The 16,307-nt window shown below is 43.5% G+C and overlaps 1 pseudogene; it reads left to right on the top strand.

The window, feature by feature from the left end:
* Positions 1 to 13,476: 13,476 nt before the first annotated feature.
* LOC133805627 (uncharacterized) lies at positions 13,477 to 16,059 on the top strand (annotated as a pseudogene).
* Positions 16,060 to 16,307: the final 248 nt, after the last annotated feature.

Below are 16,307 nucleotides of genomic sequence, written 5' to 3'. Positions count from 1 at the left end.
CGGATGTTATACCCAGATTTCGAGCCATGTTAAATGTGACCTCGAAAGCTGGATTCGCAGCGAATGAACTCGTAAAGTCTGAGGTATGTTCCAAGACTAGACATCGAGCCTGCAAAGCTGAGACGACTTTGAATATGATGGCCTCGAACTCCACACGATCTCGAAGGGGTAGCACCCGAGATGCATCTATCCTCAGGGATGACCTCGGATCAGGAGTTCCGAGCCTGACGCGAGTACGATCTCGAAAGCCATGTGACCTTGGAGGTGTCATTAGCTCGAAAGTTGATGTAAGACCTGGGAGAATAAGGCCTTGGAGATATATGATAATAACCTTAAACATCTTCAAGTGTTGTCCATAAGAGACGTGGTCTACATTTATTAATGTAAATCCCCTGAAACCATGAGATATTATTTGATTAGTTATACGCCCCCTGGTCTTCAGGGGACGTTTCCTTTTATATTGGATTATAGGTATTTAAAGCCATTTAATTTATTTGCACAAAAAGAGTAACTACCCGAAGTATGTGGGATAGTATTCTGCAATTTTCTCTATAAATAGAGAGATCATGCACCATTGTAAAGGGGGGAATTTCTGAATCTTGAGAGAAAACTCTGAAGAATTCATCCTTGAAGAATTTTCAGAGATCATCTTGAGCTTAATAAAAAAGACTCGTGGACTACGCAGATTTAACTGCTGAACCACGTAAAAATCGTGTTTTGTATTATCATATTTATATTGGCCATTACTGTTCATTGTTTACGTGCTCTTCTTTCACTGTTGACGAAAAATGGCGTCAACAGTTTGGTGCTTTCATTGAGAGCCTTAAGCATTCATCCCTGAGTAAGTCATGGCCACTAATAATCATAATACACCTGAAGAGAATTATCCAAGACGTCCTGGGAAACAGCCGATGGAGAACCCAGATGTCGAGGAAAGAAGTGGATCTTCCGATTCCCGGGGACCACCTGCTCCACCAAGGGATGAGGATATGTATTACAATCCTGAGCGGTATGTTCCCATTGTGGAACTTGAAAACCGGCAGTTGAAATAGCAGTTGGCAGAGGCCAACAAACGGAATGAGGAGTTGACAAGGATAGCCACAGAGGCGCAGGTGGCTCAGCCCCCGCCTCCGCGCGAAAACTAAGTCCCTCCTCCGAGGGACGTACACGTTCCTCCCCGTAGACCCCGTGGGCGTCCACGAAAAGATGATGCCACAAGGAGGCCGGCTCAACCTCCGGCACCAGCAGAGCCATCTGCTCCACCTAGGCCCCAGAGGAGTACTCGAGCTCGGGCCCCAACTAACCCGCCTGCGGAGGTACCTACAGGAACTGAGAACAACCGAACCCCTGCAAAGGCTCGGACTCAGATACCTGGGAGTGCACCACATGCAACCAACCCATCTCAGGCAAACTCCGGACCATCTAGGCCGAGAAATGGGTGGCAGCCACCGTCGTCCATACGGTTCCCTCCATCACCTATAAGATATCCTTTGCCTCCCTGCAAGAATGCTCAACCCGTTCGAGATCAGGGTGAAGAGCGTGCGGGAGGAAGACAAGGAAATGGGGAGGCTTTCCAGGAGCGGAGAGGCGCCCCATCTGAAAAAAGTCAAACATCTCGGTCTCGTACGGCGGAGATGAGGCGACACGGAAAGAATCCATCATGAAATAACCATGCGACAAGTTCTACCAGTGATGATTCTGGAGATACCAGGTCGGTCAGCAAGCATGACCGAGGTCGTAAGAATACTGGAAACCGCAGAAATCGTCCCGACCTGCGAGAGCACCTGAATCAAAGTCGAGGTAATGACGACCTGAGGGATCGCTTGAATAAGCGTAGAGATCCCTTGCGGAGACGCGAGCCTGGAATCATGATCGATGACAACCGATTCCAGACAGTACCCCTTGCGGACCTAGTCCAAGAAAGAATCGATTAGCTTGAAAAGGCTTTTAGGCTTTTGAAAAATGAGCAAAGGAATGATCGATATGAAGACTCTGACGAGGAGCTCGAACCGTTTGCTCCCCATATTTCCAATACTCCATTTCCTCAAGGGTTTCGGATCCCTCACGTCCCGACGTTTGAAGGAAAAACCGACCCGTGTAGTCATCTGAGCACGTTCAACACCATAATGAGAGCCAGTAACGTGGGTTACGAGCTCAGATGCATGTTGTTTCCAGCATCATTGATAGGACCTGCCAAAAGCTGGTTTGAAAAATATAAGAGACACTCAATAACCTCTTGGGAGCAGTTGTCTAAAGACTTTAAGAAGCAGTTCAGAGCGATGATGGGGGTCAGACCAGAGGCATCAACCTTAACTAACGTTCGACAACAGCCGGGCGAAACACTAAAAAGTTACATAACAAGGTTTAATCTGGAAGTCGCCCGAGCTCGGGACGTGGATGACAGTGGGCACCTAATGGCTGTCTGAGCCGGCGTAATGCCGGGAAGCGCCCTTTGGGACGACATGCAAAGAAAACCAGTAAGGTCCATAACCGAGTTTAACAGACGAGCGTAGAGGTTTGTCAATGTAGAGGAAGCGAGGTCGACACTTAATGCGACTTCCCAGCCCGAAACTACAACGATAAACGTCAACTCTGCCTCAACCTCGGCGGACCCAACAGCTCCAAAGCCTATCGCGGAAAACCCCTCCAAGAGGAAAAAGAACGAAGGGAGTAACCCCGAAGCTGAAGGAGGAAAGAAAAAGAAGAGGGAGAGATATTTCTCCGTGTATAAAGTATACACCGAGCTCAATGAGTCTTGGGAGAGAATATACCTGGCTAATGAAAACCAAGTCCCCTTTAGGCGTCCAGACCCGATGAGAAATCAAAAATCCAAGAGGGACTCCAGTAAGTAATGCCGATTTCACAGAGACACCGGGCATACAACCGATGAATGTCGACAACTGAAGGACGAGATCGAAGGATTGATCTCGAGAGGTTACTTCCGGCAATATGTCAAAAACAAGAGTACTAGTCAGGCGGCCGCGAGCCAGAGAGTAGCCGCGCCTCCGACGGCACAAAACAATAATTCCCGAGCTCGGGAAGAAGACAGGCCCCCGCCGATAGATGGAGAGGATGTAGTAACCATCTCGGGAGGGCCTCATCCCGCAGGAGTAGGCAGGAATGCCCAAAAGAGATACGTTAACGAGCTGAAAACTGGGGATGGGTCTCCTTATGAACCCGAACCTAGGGCTCCAAAAAGCCAGAGGATTGAAACACAACCAATAACCTTGACTGAGGAAGACGCGTCCCATGTCCAGTTTCCTCACCATGACCCACTAGTCATCACCCTCCAGCTGGCCAATAAGAGGGTCCACTGAGTTCTCATAGACAATGGGAGCTCGGTCAACATTCTCTATAAAGCTACCCTCGAAAAGATGGGACTCTCCCTTCGCGACCTGAAAGCGTGTGCAACTACTTTGTACGGCTTTTTAGGAGAAGGGACCGCCTGCATGGGATCCATCGAGCTCCCCATCACCTTGGGAGACTACCCAGTCTCGGCAATCAAGATGATGGAGTTCGTGGTAGTAGACTTACCATCAGCCTACAATGTGCTGCTCGGGAGACCCGCCCTGGTCGGGCTGGGGCCAGTTTCATCAGTAAGGCATCTGGCCCTTAAGTTCCCGACCCCTAGCGGAGTCGGAACATTGAAGGGAGACCAATTAGCAGGGAGGGAATGCTACAGCATCTCCTTGAGAGGAAAGAAACAGACGAGCACACAAGCACTCGCCATCATTCAAAACAAAGATGGAACAGTCTTAGAGATTGATCCAAGGATTGAGGAGAAAGTTGACCTCGAACCTTTAGAGGAGCTCGAAGAAATTCGGCTGGAGGAAACCGATCCCTCGAAAAAGGTAAAGGTCGGAAAACACCTCCAAGATGAGACAAAATAGCAATTAATTTTCTTTTTGAAGAAAAACCAGGATGTCTTCGTGTGGTCGCACTCGGACATGGTAGGAATAAGTCCGAATATAGCAAGCCACACACTGAATATAGACAAGAGCTTCCCCCCGAAGCAACAAAAGCGAAAACAGCTGGACGAAGATAGAAAGAAAGCTCTAAAGGAGGAGGTTGACAGGTTAAAGGCAAACCGATTCATTAGGGATGCCTTTTACCTTGGCTGGGTAGCCAATCCGGTGTTGGTCCCAAAGCCCAATGGGACGTGGCAAACCTGTATTGACTACTCAGATCTCAACAAAGCATGCCTGAAAGACTGTTTTCCGTTGCCAAGGATTGACCAGCTCGTGGATGCCACGGCGGGCCATGGCCTGATGTCCTTCATGGATGCTTATTCTGGATATAACCAGATTCCCATGCATGCCCTCGACCAAGAACATACGAGCTTCATCACGGATAAGGGGCTATACTACTATAATGTCATGCCTTTTGGGCTCAAGAATGCTGGGGCCACATACCAGCGGCTCGTGAACACGATGTTTTCAGAACAAATAGGGAACAACATGGAGGTTTATGTTGATGACATGCTTGTCAAGTCTCAACTCAACAAGAACCATGTTGATGACCTCGAAGAGTGCTTCGACGTGCTCCGGAAATACAACATGAAGCTAAACCCTCAGAAGTGCACTTTTGGGGTATCTTCAGGAAAATTTCTGGGCTTTATTGTGAACTCTCGTGGAATCGAGGCTAACCCCGACAAGATCAAGGCCCTGATTGACATGCCCTCACCTCGAAGGCACAAAGATGTCCAAAGTTTGACTGGCAGGATGGCAGCCCTAAGCAGATTCATCTCGAAATCTACGGACCGTGGTCTTCAATTTTTCAACTTATTGAGAGGAGGTAAGAAATTCGAATGGATGAAGGAATGTGAGCTGGCCTTTCAGGAGCTCAAAAAGCACCTTGCAGAACCACCCATCCTGTCAAAACCTGAAACGGGAGAAATACTGTACCTATACCTTTCAACCACCAAACACGCAATAAGCGTAGTGCTCGTTCGAGAAGAAGAGAAGGTGCAAAGACTCATTTATTACATCAGTAAAAGATTACTGGGGGCAGAGTCAAGATATCCATTGATGGAGAAACTCGCGCTCAGTTTAATTCATTTGTCTCGAAAAATCCGCCCCTACTTTCAGGCGCATCCCATCCATGTGCTGACTGATCAACCACTTAGGCAAGTCTTGTCTAAACCAGAAGCTTCAGGTTGACTTCCTAAATGGGCTGTTGAGCTCGGACAGTTCGAGATCACCTACCACCCGAGAACGACCATTAAGGCACAGGCGTTGGCAGACTTTATAGTGGAATGTACTGGCATAGCCGACGACGAGGTAATAACCCCGACCCACGAGCTGTGGAAACTTTACGACGACGGCTCATCAAATGAAAATGGAGCGGGGGTAGGGGTCATTTTGGTTACCCCCGCAGGGAGCAGATTTCATTCTGCCTTAAGATTCGGCTTCAAAGCGTCGAATAATGAGGCCGAATACGAGGCTTTACTCGCGGGACTTCGAATAGCAAAGGAGCTCAACGCTAGAGCTATACATTGCTACAGTGATTCCCAGCTCGTGGTTAATCAAATCCTGGGAGAATACCAGGCTCGCGGCACGAGAATGGCAGCTTATTTGGAGAAGGAAAAATCCGCATTAGAGTGTTTCGAATTTTATACAATCGAACAGGTAACCTGCGAGCGGAACTCAAATGCAGATGCCTTAGCTCGGCTCGCCACATCCGCCAAAAATGAAGAACTGAACGTTGTGCCCATAGAACACCTTTCGGCACCTAGCATTAATGAGCCAGAGGAGGAAGATGTATGTATGATCGACACAGAGCCTACCTGGATGACCCCAATAGTTGAATATCTCGAAGGCGGAGTCCTTCCAAGAGACCGGAACCAGGCTCGAAAGTTGATGTATCAACTTCCTCGCTACACCATTTTAGACGGGAAGCTATACAGGAGGGGATATTCCATGCCGTTACTTAGGTGCGTAACCCCTCCCGAAGCTAAGAAAATCCTTGAAGAAATTCATGAAGGGTTTTGCGGAGATCACACCGGGGGGCATAGCCTGTCCAAGAAGATCATACGCCAAGGATATTTCTGGCCAACCATTAAAACAGATTCTTTCGAGTACGTGAAGAAATGCGACAAATGCCAGATATTCGCCACGATACCCCGAGCTCCACCATCCGAGCTGACCATGTTGACTTCCCCATGGCCTTTCGCGGTATGGGGCATCGACCTCATAGGCTCTCTCCCGACTGGCAAAGGCGGAGTAAAATATGCTGTAGTCGCCGTGGATTACTTCACGAAATGGACGGAGGCTGAACCATTGGCAACTATAACTTCAAAAAAGATCCTTGATTTCGTAGTAAAAAACATCGTGTGCCGATATGGGGTGCCGAGGAAGATCGTATCTGACAACGGAACCCAGTTCGATTGCGACTTGTTCACCAACTTTTGTGAAAATAACGACATAATAAAGAGTTTTTCATCAGTAGCTCATCCTCAAGCGAATGGCCATGTCGAAGCTGTGAACAAAACTCTCAAAAGTTCTCTGAAGAAAAAGTTGGAGGAGGCGAAGGGACGGTGGCCCGAAGAATTGCCCCAAGTCCTATGGGGATATAGGACCACAGCTCGAACGTCAACAGGACATACCCCGTTCTCTCTAGCATACGGTTGCGAGGCAATGTTGCCCATTGAGGTCGAAATCCCAACGATCCGAACTCAGATGTACGATCAAAGTTCAAACCACACTCAGCTCGAGGAAACCTTAGACTTGATTGAAGAAAAGAGAGAAGAGGCTCAGCTGAGAAATGCTGCTTACCAGCAACGAACTACCAGGTATTTCAACAAGAGGGTTCGAGATCGAAAGTTCGGAATGGGAGATCTGGTGTTGAGACGCGTATTTTTGGCAACATGAGATCCAGCAGCTGGAGTGCTCGGGCCGAATTGGGAAGGACCGTACCAGATAGAATCAGTCATCCATCCCGGTGTGTACAAACTTGCGAGATTAGATGGGAGCCTGGAGCATGGAATGGCGAACACCTTAGACCTTACTATCAGTAGTGTAGGAAAAATGTTGCCTGTAACCATGACTTTCTATTTGTATTAGTTTGTTGCTTTTGAATTCCATCAAATAAAGATTTATTTCGTTCAATATATTATCCCTTTTTATTTTTGCAATCTTTCTTAATTTAATAACCTATGGTCACACTCATAAGATATTAAGGGGGCATCATCGGTATATATACCATTGATTTAAAAATAAAAATAAAGTATTTGGATGTAACCAGATACGCGAGCTTAGATAGTTTGGACATAACTGAATTATCAAAAACATAAAGTATTTGGATATAACCAGATACGCGAGCTTAGATAGTTTGGACATAACCGAATTATCAAAAACATAAAGTATTTGGATGTAACCAGATACGCAAGCTTAGATAGTTTGGACATAACCGAATTATCAAAAACATAAAGTATTTGGATGTAACCAGATACGCGAGCTTAGATAGTTTGGACATAACCGAATTATCAAAAACATAAGTATTTGGATTTAACCAGATACGCGAGCTTAGATAGTTTGGACATAACCGAATTATCAAAAACATAAGTATTTGGATTTAACCAGATACGCGAGCTTAGATAGTTTGGACATAACCGAGTTATCAAAAACATAAGTATCTGGATTTAACCAGATACGCGAGCTTAGATAGTTTGGACATAACCGAATTATCAAAAAACATAAGTATTTGGATTTAACCAGATACGCGAGCTTAGATAGTTTGGACGCAACCGAACTATCAAAAGATAATAACGTTTGGATTTAACCAGATGTGCAAACTTAATAGGTTTGGAACAAACCAGCCAAAAAACTAATCGACGATAAGTAGAAACCTAAACCTACTCTGAGATAAGTCGAGATCGAGGCTGAAATATCTTAAAGAAAAATAGTTTCGAACTCATAACTTCGGAGTAAAAACCGAGGACGAGTAAAAAGTAACTAAGCAAAAAGATATAACTAAACCATTCACATCACATACCATATAAGTACTTTCGGGTTCGTGGTTAAAGTAATATCTGACCTTGATAAATAACGAGATTGGAAGCGGATATTTCGAGCAAACGATGCATGAATGCATCGAGTCTCGAGCCTAAATCCACACTATGTTTGTATGAATAAATAAACATAAAAAACTCATTCATATAAAATATGTAAAATATTTCGAGCCAAGAAATGTAAAGCATATATAAGTTTATAAAAAAATTGTATCAGCCCTACGGGCATAAATAAAAAGTTACAAACAATAGAGGGACACAACCCTGAGGTAAGAATCAAGAAGGAGCAGTTCCCTTGGCTTTTCCGACGTCAACGACACTAGACCCCCCATGACGAATAGCATGACTATCCTTCTGAGCAACCTCTCGAGCAACTTCACTCGCCTCAAGACGGGCACTCCACCGTTCTACATATTTGGCCTCGAGAGGACCCAGGAAGCTGGTATCGAGGTCGGCATTGTCAACCCAAATTTTGTACATGGCCTGGTCAACCGCCTTCTCCTTATGCTCTTTGAACTCGTTCTGGAGACGGGCCTTCTCGCCTTCCATAATGTCGAAAGTAGCAGCCTTCTCCTCTTCGAGCTTCGCGTTAGCCTTCTCCAGCTCGGCAAGACGAGTCTTCGCCTGTTCAAGCTCGGCCTTTGTCTTCTCCAGCTCCGCGAGACGGGTCTTCACTTCCTCAAGTTCGGTCTTCGAGTCCTTGAGTTCATCAGCCATCTTAAGCTGGAGATCCCTCGACTCCTGGGCCAGAGACATACTTGTGTGCACCTCGTTGGTCAGCTTATAATTAAGCTGTGCTGAAACGACAAGGGCCTGAAATACAAAGAACGAATTAGATCGCGAGCTGAGGCACAAACAGTTAAAAGAGAGTTGCGAAGGCTACCGTGGCAGTGAGTTCAATACTCTTATCATAAAGAGTATTACAGTCCGAAGCCTTGTGCACGAGGTCCCAATGGTCGGCACCGAAGCCAGAAAAGCTCTGACCCACTCGAGAGAGGACGTCCGAGCTAAGCACAGCCCCTTGGGTCCCAGCGGCGCCGTCAAGCACGAACTCCTCAATATGAGGTCGGGCCGTCGGCAGTCGAACCTTGGTGATGGAAGGTTTCTTCGGGGGCTGGCCGATTGTTATTTGAGTGTCAGTCGGGGGAAGTGAGACGGGCGCAGTTGAACCAGACGCATCAACCTGGACAATCGGTTCCTCGGTTGTGCTCGAAGTAACCTGAGCCGTTGGGGTCTTCTCGAGGCGTCTGGGGACCTTGGATGGTCGGTCGGACCTCCGCGAGGCTCTCGGGCGTTTACTCTTCTGAGCTCCAGTTCCCTCATCACTAAAAAGCACAGTGTCGAGATCGGGATCCATGGCACCTGCACAGTTCCAATCGAAGTTAGACATAATGATAATGAGCTTGGAAAATAAAAAAGAAAAAACCAAGTAAAGAAAAGACCTAACTGGAACTCTCCCCCGAACTAGAGCTCGGGGACCATGAAATTCCCCCATCTTCAGAAGAGGCGGGGGGAGTACCTTCCCTATAGGTGGACGTCAACCTCGAAAGGTCCCTATAATCGTTGGTCCCATATTGGATAGCTATCCCGTTCCACACCTCGTCTGAAGTATACATGGTGTCATACTTCCCGAGCCAACTATCAAACCTATGAACACAAGCGTCTACCCAACTCCATATGTAGAAGTGGTATCTATGATGCGGGCATGAAACTAACCTATCGGGCTTATGCTTTAGTAAGGTGGGGGACCACATTCTCGAGGTAAGAAGGGCTTTACCTTCATCCGAGTTTGAACTCGAGGCTTCGTCATTAGCCTCGTTCCCCGATGGCGGACTCCTTCTACGAACTGGAAGTGGGGGCCTCACCTCTCTCCTCGAAGGGAGGACGCCTATGGGCAAAGGCACCTGCTCCCAATGTTCATACTTTGTATTGGACCAGTCAAAGGTGGACTGGCCCTCTCCCAAAAGTCCGCATTTTCGGAGCTTATCCTCATGTAAAAGGTACAAGAGGGACCTCCTGCCATGAGGAAGTTGGAGCAGGGTTTCTCTATGCCCCTTCATTGCCTCGTCAAGAGTAGGACGCTGAAAATTCGTTGGAAAGCAAGACACATTTCAACTAAGTACGAATCTTACAGCTAAAATTCTGAGCGCAGAGATAAAGAAAACTAGAATACTTACGAATCCGCCTGAACGAATAGTGTCAAGATGGGGACAGGCCGTCTGTCCAGAAAAAGGCTTTTTTGAAATCAGGTGGATGATTAGGGAGATCTTCAAAGACCTTCTTCTCTTTGGGATAGCTTGAAAGATAGTAAAAGCCATCTCCTCCCCGAGCTCGGGAGGGGTTGCTTTTCAGACAAAAGAGAGATAAAATCTCCTGAGGAGAAGGCCCTTCCCACTTCAGTTCGTGGTATAGCAACCTTAGGGCCGACAGGACCCTATAAGAATTGGTGTTGAGCTGGAACGGAGCCAACCCAACAAAATCCGTGAAGTCCTTGAAAAAAGACTTCAAAGGCAACAGCGCCCCCGCCTTCATGTGTTCCTGGCTCTATGCCGCGTATCTCAGCCTGTTGTCACGATCCCCGGGGGCGAAACAGCTTCGTTCGTGGGCGGCCGGAGCTCGACACTTCAAAGAATCTGACAACCTGAGGCCATGGAGGGCCAGAATGTCAGTTATCTGACTTGTCGAGGTAACCGAGCTCCAATAGTGCTTGGCCTCGAAGATTTCTTTCCTCGGCTGCGAGGAAGAGGGCTCCCCCATCAATGAAAATTGAAGTTCTCCTGGTCTATATGCGACGGTGACCTTTAATGCGGGGTCGAGGGGGATCGGCCTAGGCCCTGAGTTGGACTCTGGATAAAGGGCCTCCCGAAGAATTCTCCTCTTCCCCTCTATGACCTCGTCTATTTGACGGCGGTAATGTGCTCGAATATCTTCTTGCTCGCGTGCAAGCTCGTACTCACGGATTCGACGTTGATTCCGAGCGAACAACGATTCCGGGCTCGGGGTTTTTGGCGAGTAAGGAATTGCCAGCAACGACCCCCACCGTCTTTCCAGATTCTGTGACATCTAGCGAGAAAGAAAAAATGGTGAGGGCCATGCATGCAAGAATTACGAGCTCGATAGGACGAGCTCGGAGTGTAGGAACAAAACAAACTCGATACTAAGACCATTACTGAAGAGTCAGAACGTGCGTTCCACGAGAAAGGGAGGAGAGTGGACAATTTTTTGAAAATCCCAAAAATCAGGGGAAAAAGAGTGGCGGATAACCAGAAAAGGTAACCTTGGGTATCATGCATTTGTCAAAGCCAAGGTTTTATACCCGATATCTTGGTGTACAAGAAACTTTTTTTAATTTTTTTTTTAAAAACCCAGAAAACAGGAATCTTGTTCAAACATCAAAACTGGATATGAACCAGTGATGCAAACTCAGTATGGAAACTTAAAACATAAAAGCCTATCAGACAAAAATTCCCTAATGTATTGTACTAAGAAACAAACTAGTACAGTCACAGAAATATCAAGAACAATATGAACAAAAACTGGGATAAGGGAAAACAAAGATTGGGCACTTACACAATAATGGCGATTGCAAAGAAATTACTGACTGAAGGAGAGGCTGCAAATATGAGCTCACGGACTCGAACAAACCGGAAGTCCTTTGTTTTTTCGGCTGAGAGAACATGCACGAGAAAGAGGTTCTCTGGGATGGCCTCTGGTTTCGTCCTTTCCCTTTTTTGTTTATGATGCGTGTAGAATAAGAAGAAGAGGAAGATCTTGAATATAAAGGGAGAAAGGTGATAAAAAGGCTTAATCTGGGCCATTGGCCAGAATATTCATGAAATCCAACGGTCAGGGGTCAAGGACATGATGGTACCGAAAAGGAGGCAGATGAATGATCGTGGGCAGGTTTCCAAGGTACTCAAGTACCATGAATGAGCAATACCCAAATGACGCGTGTCCATTTTCAAGTATATGACGGTACGGTTCTCGAAGAAAGTAGTTCAAAAGTTTCTTTCTCTTAGGATTCGAACAAATACTTTTGAGGGGGCAAGATGTTATACCCAGATTTCGAGCCATGTTAAATGTGACCTCGAAAGCTAGATTCGCAGCGAATGAACTCGTAAAGTCTGAGGTATGTTCCAAGACTAGACATCGAGCCTGCAAAGCTGAGACGACTTCGAATATGATGGCCTCGAACTCCACATGATCTCGAAGGGGTAGCACACGAGATGCATCTATCCTCAAGGATGACCTCGGATCAGGAGTTTCGAGCCTGACGCGAGTACGATCTCGAAATCCATGTGACCTCAGAGGTGTCATTAGCTCGAAAGTTGATGTAAGACCTGGGAGAATAAGGCCTTGGAGATATATGATAATAACCTTGAACATCTTCAAGTGTTGTCCATAAGAGACGTGGTCTACATTTATTAATGTAAATCCCCTGAAACCATGAGATATTATTTGATTAGTTATACGCCCCCTGGTCTTCAGAGGACGTTTCCTTTTATATCGGATTATAGGCATTTAAAGCCATTTAATTTATTTGCACAAAAAGAGTAACTACCCGAAGTATGTGGGATAGTATTCTGCAATCTTCTCTATAAATAGAGAGATCATGCACCATTGTAAAGGGGGAATTTCTGAATCTTTAGAGAAAACTCTGAAGAATTCATCATTGAAGAATTTTCAGAGATCATCTTGAGCTTAATAAAAAAGACTCGTGGACTAGGCAGATTTAACTACTGAACCACGTAAAAATCGTGTTTTGTATTATCATATTTATATTGGCCATTACTGTTCATTGTTTACATGCTCTTCTTTCACTGTTGACGAAAAACGGCGTCAACATCGGAGAATCAATATTGTGAGATGATGATTTGGACGAAGTAAAATTAGGACCATCTTGTTGGAATCTACTTGGTGCATTGATGTTGTCATCACTTGTAAATTTCTTAATGTCTTTGAGGATGGGCCACACATGATCAAATTTGAAGCCTCTGCTATATTTTTTTTCTTGGGCTAATAACATCTTCGCTTGATTTAACTATTAAAACATAAATAAAATAATGGTGTCAATAAAATTTAAAAACAATTTAGTAACAATAAGTAAATTATAACAAACACTTACAATATCTTCTTATGAAGCACCACTTGGATTTTTATTTTGGATTTGATTGATGCATCCCCTTAATTTTGCAACTGCACCAATAATGGTAGTCATTCGAGTCTGCAAAGATCTTCTTGGTCGAGGTTGATTACTAAATTTCCCATTCTTGTGGTACTATGATTCAACTCTTGCCCACTGTTACATGATTGGTTTCTTCCTATGATTGGATCTTGAGAAATGTCAATATATACATGGCACAAGTGCATATCTTCCTCAAGTGAGTATGAAGCAGTGTGACTGGAAGACATTTTGGAAGAAAATGTAGTGGTTTTGAAAATATGTTGAAGAGATGTGGTCAGTTTGAATGAGTAGTGTGGAAGAGGTAATCTGTTTGAATGAGTAGTGTGGGATTATATAGGGATGAAAAAGCTACATAAGATTTGATTTCTTATCTTCTGATTTTGGATTCAGAAGATAAGATGTGATTTGACAACACAATGCAACGGTTGAGATTGTGGTCAAATTATTTCAGCGGCCAATATTAATCCGTGAGATTTCTTATCTTCTGATTTTGGATTCAGAAGATAAGATGTGATTTGACAACACAATGCAACGGTTGAGATTGTGATCAATTTATTTCAGCAGCCAAGATTAATCCATGAGATTTCTTATCTTCTGAGTTTGGATTCAGAAGATAAGATGTGATTTGACAACACAATGCAACGGTTGAGATTGTGGTCAATTTATTTCAGCGGCCAAGATTAATCCGTGAGATTTCTTATATTCTGATTTTGAATTAAGAAGATAAGATGTGATTTGACAACACAATGCAACGGTTGAGATTGTGGTCAATTTATTTCAGCGGCCAAGATTAATCCGTGAGATTTCTTATCTTCTGATTTTGGATTCAGAAGATAAGATGTGATTTGACAACACAATGCAACGGTTGAGATTGTGGTCAATTTATTTCAGCTGCCAAGATTAATCTGTGAGATTTCTTATCTTCTGATTTTGGATTCAGAAGATAAGATGTGATTTGACAACACAATGCAACGGTTGAGATTGTGGTCAATTTATTTCAGCGGTCAAGATTAATCCGTGAGATTTCTTATCTTTTGATTTTGGATTAAGAAGATAAGGACATTTACACTATAAACACATGAATATCACACATGATATAGGGTACACCGAAAAATATATATACAGTTTAACTTTGATAAAATATGAATTCTTATCCTGGTAGTTCATCTTTTTATCATCATCTTCTTCAGATGATGACTATTATGATGATATGGAAATGCAAGTAGTAGGTCAAATTACTGCTAACAATAATTTTTGTGTTGCTCAACACCAAAAAAACAAAGGCTCACATCGAGGCTCGATTCCTGGTCATATAGTTATCAACCGTGACCGGGAAAATGCTGATCGCAATCTCTTCAATGACTATTTTGCAGAGAATCCTCGATTTACCGATTTGATGTTTCGCCGAAGATTTCGAATGGGTCGTCCTTTATTCCTTCATATTTTGGATGCTATACAAAGACATGACATTAGTTTATCCAGCGAAGGGATGGAATGGGTAAACTCGGGTTATTAGGTTTGCAAAAAGTAACAGCTGTATTTCGAATGTTGGCGTATGGTGTGCCAGCAGATGCTACCGATGAATACATCAAAATAGGAGAATCTACAACTATAGAAAGCTTGAAGCGATTTTGTCGTGCTGTTGTCGAGGTGTTTGGAGCCTGCTATCTCCGATCACCTAACGCTAATGATGTTGCAAGACTACTCCACATTGGTGAACGTTGAGGTTTTCCAGGAATGTTGGGAAGTTTAGATTGTATGCATTAGAAATGGAAAAATTGCCCAACTGCTTGGGGAGGACAATATGCCGTTCGTAGTGGGTCCCCAACTATTATTCTTGAAGTTGTAGTTGACTATGATCTCTGGATATGGCATCCATATTTTGGTTTACCGGGATCTAACAATGACATTAATGTGCTGGAGGCATCCCATCTTTTTGCTAATCTTGCTGAAGGTATTGCTCCACCTGCTAATTACGTTATTAAAGGAAAATAGTATAATATGGGTTATTATTTAGCTGATGGTATATATCCAAAATGGTCTACTCTTGTTCAAAGTATTCATGATCCACGTCATCCAAAAAAGAAATTATTTGCAATGAAACAAGAAGCATGTAGAAAAGATGTGGAACATGCATTTGGAGTACTGCAGTATAGATTTGCAATTATTGCTGGACCGGCACGTCTTTGGAATAAAAAAGTATTACATGATATAATGACTTCATGTATTATTATGCATAATATGATAATTGAAGATGAATGTGATATTAATGCATCAATTGAAGAGCGAGTCGAAGTGCCAAGTCCAGAAGTTCAGATGGTAGAAGATGATAATGCTCGGTTTCAAGAATTTCTTACTAGACATAGAAAAATCAAGGATAAGGAAGCTCACATTGAGCTTCGAAATGCATTAAATGAGCACTTGTGGGACGAATATGGTAACTCACAAAATTAAAATATATATTTTCAAGTGTGTCTTTTAGGTTTAATTTAATCTAATCTAATGTAATATTTTTTTTTTCCATGAATGTAATATTTTTTCTCTAGTGATGTAATCTTTATGTTACTACATGCAATATGATTTTTTAATTTATCGAGTTTTAATTATTTATATAGTATTATTGTCATGTAATTAATGTGTAGTTTTATTTAAAATATTAATTAGATATAATGATTGTGATGATTTTGATAAATTAATATAATAATAAAAAGAATATTCAATTTATTTAAAAAAACAATATAATAATAAATATTTTTTTTTTTTGTGTGTAGTTTTTAATGTTGTGATTGGAGTGAAAATAGTTTTTGACACCAAATTTGATGTTTGTGTGACACCAAATAAGGTGTCAAGGTTGGAGATGCTCTGAGAGGAGTAGTGAAAATACATGATGTTGTCAGTGTGATGGTGATGGACGACATGTTTGCATCTATTTTACTCAACTTCTTATATTGTTTTGTTGCTTGTAATTGTGTTGTGGATCTCTTTGTATTTTTGTTTGTCTTTTTAAGTTTTATCTTATTATTAATAATAATGGTGTTTTGTTTACTAGGGATCTTTTATAATGGATTTTTAGTTTGTTATATGATTTGTCAAAGCTCTCATGTGAAGATAAAT

This window comes from Humulus lupulus, chromosome X (assembly GCF_963169125.1).
Source record: "Humulus lupulus chromosome X, drHumLupu1.1, whole genome shotgun sequence".
Taxonomy (NCBI): domain Eukaryota; kingdom Viridiplantae; phylum Streptophyta; class Magnoliopsida; order Rosales; family Cannabaceae; genus Humulus; species Humulus lupulus.
Note: the sequence above shows the minus strand (reverse complement) of the source record. Positions and strands in the feature narration are given on the sequence as shown.